The sequence below is a fragment of the Diceros bicornis genome, chromosome 9 (assembly GCF_020826845.1).
Source record: "Diceros bicornis minor isolate mBicDic1 chromosome 9, mDicBic1.mat.cur, whole genome shotgun sequence".
NCBI lineage: Eukaryota > Metazoa > Chordata > Mammalia > Perissodactyla > Rhinocerotidae > Diceros > Diceros bicornis.
The window spans coordinates 32483898-32492205 of record NC_080748.1 but is presented as its reverse complement, the minus strand read 5'-3'; positions in this window follow the sequence as shown (position 1 = coordinate 32492205).

The window sequence follows — 8308 nt, the reverse complement described above, 5'->3', positions numbered from 1 at the left end:
GTTATTTGCCCACTTGGCTCCTCTCTTTTATGAATCCTCACCCCCAGGGCTGCACAGCTGGCTCAGGATGGGGTGGAGCCCCCTGCTCACCAATTCCCAGGTAGCCATGGGGTGCTGCTGCCCTGGGCTCCCTTTTCTTCCTCTGTGTGCTCTTCCTGCTTACTCTTTACCGAAGGATTCACTAAACAGGATGTGAAGCAATTGGGAGGGAGGTTGGTGGCCAGACAGACTTAAGGTTGCAGTCCCTGATCCTGCAGTTTCTGCAAGTTCCTCATTCTCTCTGGGCTCTATTTTCCTCATCCATAAAATGAAGCTAAAAATCCCTAGGTTGCGAGTTGTCATGATGATTAAAGTTGTAGTTCTCAACTCCTTAGAATTCCCTGGGAAGCCTTAAAATGCTAATGCCTGGGCTCCACCCAGATCAATTAAATCAGAGTTTTTGGAGGGTGGACCCAGGCATGGGTATTTAAAAGCTCCTCAGGTGATTCACATGTGCCCCCCTGGTGGGATCACTGGATTAGAGGTAATGTACATAACCAGAATGACATAGTGCCTTCAGAATACAATATGCCATTATTAAATGATACCAATATTACTATTATTACTCTTCTATTGTCGCTGCCCTTAACCTTACTCTTGCCAAGAAAGGAATCCTGGTTATGGGAAAGTCTGGTTATATTCAGATTGTAACTAACAGAGCACATGCAAGTGATGATCACTAGCCTCTAAGCTGCTCAGTGAGACAATAAGAGGTACTTGAAACAGCCAGCCAGCTGTGAAGACTTCTTAAAATATGTGCACGCACTCACTCATGTCTCCACGGTGTGACCTTTCACCAGGCACGCTTCATCCAGCCTGGGTCCGTGCCAATGGAAACATTTCCCGGTTGAAGTCCAGTGCCTTCATTTCCAGGTACTGATAGTCTCCTGGGAGGCAGCTGTCAACTCTTTCATCCCAAGTTACCTTTGCTCTACAGTAAACTGATGAGTCATGGTTGGTCCCAGCAGGTCAACTGACAAGCAGCCCTGGCCCATCCTGTCTGATAATTTAGGCTGTTGAGACAATACCCTTGGTGCCTATGAGGGAGTCATAAAGTTGGGCTTGAACTCTTTAAGGTTATCTTTATTTGCTGATTGTTTGGCTAGAGGGCCTGGTGCTGAGTTATTCCTGGCTTCTTTGGGGCCCTGCAATGGGAAGCATAATTGGGGTGAAAGGAGGACAAGCCCTTCAGTAGCTGAAGCAATGGCTCAAGTAGATTAGTATAGATACCTGACATGGGTACCCAACCCCCAAGCTCCACTTTAGATGTCAGTTCCCTTCTTTTTCCAAACGAAATATCTTCTGGGTGTTGTAAGCAGAAGAGCAGGGTAGAGGTTAATGTCCTTTATTACCTTTAATACCTGTCCCATCCCTATCTGGGGTTGGGGGAAGCTAGCTTTTGTCTTAAGCCAAATATTTAAATTTTTCTCAAATCTATCCACTTCTCTGTCACCAAACCACCCAAGTCCAGGCCAGAGTCATCAAGAGATGATGTATTAATGCCCCCTGCCAAGATCTCCACATTCCCTCTTGCCTCACAGAACGGGCAGAATGATACTTCCTTATCTCAGATGGGATCATTTCACTCTCCTACTTCAAACCCTTCAGTGATTTCCCCATCATTGTCAGGATCAAGCCTCACCCTTTGACACCGCCTCCAAGCCTACATGAGACTCTGGTCATCATCCACCTTTCCACCTCATCTTGCTATAGAAAGGTGGAGATGCCTCAGCTCCTCTCAGCTGCAGGCTTCTTTTTCTCCCAGGTCTTGGAACCACATTCTTCCACCCACCTGGAACACTTTCTCAAGGGTAGCTATTGCCTAGAATCCTTCAGTTTTCAGCTCAAACTTCAGTTCCTTAGGGAAGCCTTTCCTACCTCCTCCTGCAAGTTCCTGAACACATGGCTCCCTCATACTCTGAGTTTCTGATCCTAACACTTCTCAGACTTTGTTGTTACCACTGTCTAACCAAAATTTAAGTTCCATGGAGGAGAAACCCCATCTACACTCCTCTGTGCCCGCCCCCCTCTATTCTTAGCACCTGGCAGGTGAATGCATTTCAAATGAACCCTGTATGTACTTGCCAACGGCAGATATCTATGATCTCTTCAACAGGGAAAGGTCAAAGCAGTGGAGTTACCAAAGGAGGAGAATATTGTTCAGAGAAGAAACAGGACATGTTACCTCTTCACATAGCAATCAAAGAGCCAATAGCTGTATTGTGTAAGGTTCCTATAATGTGTAAGGTACAATTTTAGATATTTTTTAACAACTTTATTGAGATATAATTGATATATTAAAAAAAAACCCAAAGACACAATGATATATATCATTTTATACCAGTTAGGATAGCTATTATCAAAAAAAAAACAAAAGACAAGTGTTGGCAAGGATGTGGGATGTGGAGAAATTGGGACCCTTGTTCACTGTTGGTGGGAATGTAAAATGGTGCAGTCACTATGGAAAACAGTATGGAGGTTCCTCAAAAAATTAAATGTACAACTACCGTATAATCCAGCAATCCCACTTCTGGGTATATATGCAAAAGAATGTTAGACATTTTATCCATATGAAATATGTATTTTATTGGTAACTGTAATTTTTTTCAAAGAATTCTTTGCTAGAATATCCAAGAGGTGAGGCTATTGTTAACAGTTCAGGAAACAGGGCCTAATAGCTGACAATTATTTAGTACCTCAGTGTACCAGGCACAACAACACTATGAGATAGGCATTATTATTACTCCCACCTTGTGAATGAAGAAACTGAGAGGCACAAGGAATGAAATAATCTGCTCAGTGCTATAGGGCTGGTACGTTGAGACCATATTTGAAACCAGACACTGCTATTCCAGGGCAGGCACCCATTATTCTGTCTCCCTGTGGAACTGTCTACCGCCTTCCAAAATTTAGGGTCTCCCACATTTGCAAGAAAATGTCAGGGGCTGAGGACATGCAACAGGTTTTATCTCCCCCTTTCAAGCGGTGGAGCTGTTGCTAACATCTAGGATCATAAAAGGGTGGGGCTTGATTTCTCACCTCCGTGAATTATTTCTGAAGAATTCATTGTACTATCAGTGACTAAGCAATTGTCGCCATGAGGCGATATAAAGGTGTTTTATTACAGTGTAATCTTTAACTTCATTGAAACGACCTGGCGCTCTGTGGCTTCCCACCCATTTCGTGACCCAGAATTGTGCTGACTGGAAAGAGTTCTGTGAATTTGGGGAGGTTATTATCGACTGACGAGGCCGCAAGTCCTCTCGGCAAATGGATCAAGGAGGCCCACAGTGTCTGGCTGTTTCCACGCTGGCATCCTGGTCTGGAGAATTCACACGATGCTCTGCCTCTCCAATTTAAGTAAAGAGCACAATGGGAAAGTGATTACAGACCTTTCCACTTTAATTAAATTTCCTACCAGGGGAATCTGCTGGGGTTTTTTCCAGTTTTACTGGTGCCTCCTGTATGGTTAGTAAGGATCCATTGTCACTGAACAGGGTTATTCGCCTACTAATTGTTAAAGGCATGTAGATGCTCCAAGGGTTCAGCTGCCAACAATATTGCAATTATTACTATTCATTGGTTAGATGTCCTCTTCCTCGTGCTTTGTATGCTTTGTGCTCCTGAGTTATTGGGGTCATATTGATTTCCACTAATAAAATCACTTGTTCTATCTCTATGCCTGGTGACAATTCCTGTCATGATTAACTCTTTCCCAATTTCTTGAACCTGAGAAATAGATTATTCTACTACAAGGAGCTCAAAAATGCTACAGATATATCTGCCTTTTGGTAACAGCACGTTTTTATGAAGTGTCAGATACTTTATATGCACTTTCTCATTTAATCTTTATAACATCCTTACGCGTACTTACTGTTATTGTGTCCATGGTATAGATGGGAATATTGAATATTTGCTTATTTGTTTTTAAGTGACCTATCAAATGTCACACAATGAGGAAGTAGCAGAACTGGGATATAAACTCATGGGACTGACTTTAAGAGCCCACACGCCTAACCACTGTGCTGTGCAATCCTGTCTTACTTCCCTGTACTGTTTTTAGTGAGTTGTTTTACCCATTATAGTTGTAGCCGTGAATAATTGATTGCTTGTTTATCAAAAATATGGACATGAATGATTAGGATGCATTTTTCAGCATCATTCAATTTCCGTTACACACATTCTACCCCCACCCCTAGCACACACACAACTATGCCCACGTATATCCCCAAAATTCAGGCATATAAACTTTGATTCATTTTCCTTTTTCATAGGATCAAATTGTTCTCTTTCTCATAATCACCTTACCAATTCTTCCAATGTGATCTAGAACCTATTACTTGTAAGCCTCTTTGGAAGTTAGGGTGACCTTTTTGAAAAGAGAGAAATCTCTCCCATAAAATATGGGATTCCAGGGAAAGTATGTACGAGGTCTAGAGAGCTGGACAGATGGTGCTTGACTCTCCAAATAGGTTGAAATAATGTCTGAAACCTCTTAGGATTGATTTCATTTTACCTTGGAAACTAGCCACATGACAAATTGGGTTGGATAAACATTCTCTGCATCTCTTGGAGCAGAAGGAGTGCAGAATTTCTCTTCTGTGACAATAATCAGGCAGTTGTATGCAGTATGACAAACAAGAGACCTGGGCCAAGCCTCAGCCTCGCCCCATACTAGTTCTTGTGACCCTGGGCACATTATGACCTCTTGCAGTCTTGGTTTCTATTTCTTCAACATGATCCTGACCATACCTGTTCTCCCCCTAGACTCTTCAAAGGGTTAAGTGAAATAACGTGGGAAAGCTGCCTGGCATGGTGGCTAGTAACAGCAGGCCCTCACCAAATCTGGGATCTAAACCTAACATGTCAGTGAGGTTCACTTAATACTCCAGGAAGTGTCTAAACGTTTTTTCTATAAGATAATGTGTTAAAATGAGCACATTGCTGGGTCTCAGATTCCCAAGTTTCCAGAGATATAGTGGAACTGATATTTCAGTCACTTTACAACGAAACAGCACAGAAACAAAATGGAAAAATAAGTGATTTGAAGACTGGTAGAGAAACAAAGAGGTAGTCTCTAAGAATCATTTTCTTTCTTCTGGATCCTGGATTTGGGGGATAGATTATTCTTTTTTTTTTTTTTAAGTTAATTTAGTTAACTTTTTTGCAGTTGGACTTCTTCAGTTCAGAGGGAGTGAGGATAGATAAAGGCTAATCATTCGATGACAGGACAAAAAGTGCAAATCCTAGTAACTATTACAGAATAAAATCCATTGTTCTGCCACAGGAACAGTGACTATTATGTGGACAGAACCCAGAGAAAACACTTTTACCACATCGTTCGCTGAATAGAATTCCTATACCTAAATCAAAAACATTATTTTAATGGGCCATCTACCAGGGCATAGAAATAATTTTGTTATTATAGGCTCAACTTTCTAGAGATGATTTTGTGAACAGTCATTTTTGTCTTTTAAATATAAAAGTTGATGAATACACTGAGGAATCAGCTGTAATCTTCAGGGCATGTGTGAGACTCAGACTCAACGCCTACGTGATCTGTGTCTTTTTCCCCTGAGAAATGGGAACCTCTATTATGTGTCTGTGCTATTGCAATGGAACAAAATTTGACTTTCTGTCAAGCTGGGTGGTATAGCTGGAGGGGCAGACCCCATCACGTTTGGTCTTCCAGCCCTTCACACTAAGGAAAACGCTGAGGCTCCCTACAGAAACCCATCCACGGAATCCCTGCTCCCAGTATTCTGGACTTCCAAAGAAGCTATTTTTGTTGTTAGTGGCTTAAAATCCACTAGAAGGAGGTGAAAGATGATTCTGTGCTTCATTGGCTATTTAGCTTCTTGAGCATTGTTTATGAAATAAGGCAAGACTGGAGGAGGTGCCCTGTGATAGGGAAAGAGGCCCAGGATCAATTATTTTAATTGGCAGGAGCAATGCTGACTGGTACTATAGGTGGCCACATGACAGCCTCGTACTATAGGCTACAACTTCCCTGTGTTGCCTGTCTAAAGGTCATCATAGATGATGGATTGTGGCTTAGGCGTCATTTTTGCCTTTAGAAAAAAAGAAAAGAAAAAAAGCACCTAAAATAACTCTGCTGGAACTCATTCATGAAATATTAATTGAGTGCATGTCAATGGGCAAAGGCCTTTGCTAGTTTCTATGGCGATCAGAGCCAGGACCAGGGTGAGGCAAGTGAGAGGCACTGGCCTCAAGCACAACATTTATGGGGACACCAGAAAACTCAGGAATCAAGATAAATAAAACATTAATACAATATTTTTTTAAAGTCAAAATTAATGTAAAAAGCTATGATGAACAAAATATCAAAATTTCCAATAAAGACAAAATCAGTAACTGTGCTGGGCCATATTACAGCCTGAGGCAAAAGGAAAAATCTGAAAGGAAAAGGGAAAATAAAAGGAAAATGTTGATCCTTTCTTCATTGGAAATTTTGATATTTTGTTCATCGTGGATTTTTGCACTCATTTTTATTTTTTAAAATGTCACATTACAATGCTATTTATTTTCACTGGGTTTTTGGTGCCCCCTTAAATTTTACATCTGAGGAAAGTGCCTCAATCATCTCACATAGTCCCAGCCCTACTGGGGATATGAAGATCCTTTATCACTTTAAAAAGTGATAAACACAAGGAGAAAGTTTATGGGGAAATGTCACAGGAGCAAAGAGGAAGGTGAGCTTATTTCTGAAGTGGAGATCAGAGAACAAGGTTGTGTTTAAACAGGACCTTAACACGCTCCAGCATGGGAGAGCATTAACAGAGGGAAGATCCCAGAAACCCAATTATGCTTTTAAGTGAAGAAAGAAGCATTACTAGGTCAGAGTAAGGGAAAGGAATTCACAGGCTACAAATGGAGGAGGTGTGCCAGGTGCTGATCAAATTGTGTGTTTATACAGAGCAGAGCATGTCTGGAAGTCCTTCCGGCAGCAAAGGAGGAGGCCCTGCAGGGACGGATTCATTTTACAACATCTTTATATAAACAAGACGCTTTTTTCCAGTTCTGTGGAGGAAGACAGAAGCCAGTTTGTGGAAACGAGTGAATAAATCATGCCTGTGAGTGGTGAAGGAGACACCTTATACCTAAAAGTATCTTCATTCACCAAGCGAATTCTCACCTCAAGGACTGGTTTTTGACTCAGCAAGCAGGATTCTGTTGTGGTCAAGATCCAGGTGAATGGCTATGCTAACAGCACAAATCCTGATGCAGAAAACCAAACTGTTGTAAACCACAATTACACAAACACAGAGGAGAAAGCATGAATTCAAGATCGCCTAAAAATTAACATCTGGGGTGGAATCAGGGCTTAGCTAGAGAGTTTGATTCTGAATCCTATATTTCATTCAGGGTCCACCATCTTTTATTTACTACTAACTGCCTTCAATTGATTGGGTTCAGAAACAGAGATTTCAGGAAGTTGTTGTGACCCAGTTCTCTGTTGTGAATGAGCTGTCATATGTGGATCCATACCACTCCAGCCCAGAGGGGCAGATTGCTGGCAGAGAGAAGGCACTCCACATGCGGAGTGAAAGGGAGTGTTAAAAATAATTATTTGAGATCATCTAATGCACAGAAAGTCTAACCTGGACTGTTTTGGGGCAAACAGTGGTATAGTTACTATAAGCAATTGTTTGTCCAATTAACAAATGAATAGCACAAAACCTACAAATTGTATTTTTCTAACATTAGCTCGCAGTCATAAACATTTAATTGGGAGAGGGAGAATTAAACCACCTGAAGACAAAATCTCTGGCATTTGATGCCCCCAAAGACGTTCACTTCCTCTTCTAGGAGGAGCCATAGTTTTGCCTTCAACTAGATGGATTTAACACCCACATCATTAAAGCTTTCACTCGCCCAGAGGCTCTACTTTCTCAGAAAACCAAATGATCAAGTGACCAGACCAGAAAAACAAGCTATTTTAAGAATGAAAATGTTGTGGCCTAAAGTGTGTTAGTTTACTTACTTTCAACGGAGTGATAGGAAACGGGTTTTCACAGATGCAGAGGATGTGAGCATTGAAAGGGAATATGGACATCGCGCAGTCCAGTGGCTTCGGGATGCTTTACAGCGGTGGAATTCTTTATCTGGCGGGGGGTGGGTGGGGTGGGGTGGGGAGGGACTGCTATCTGTTCCTCCAGTTTATAAACCAGACCAAAGGGAGCTCTCTGACCAAAGTAGGAGAAGTGGCTGGAAGCCTCAAATCATGGCTTTCCCCTACCCTGAAAGG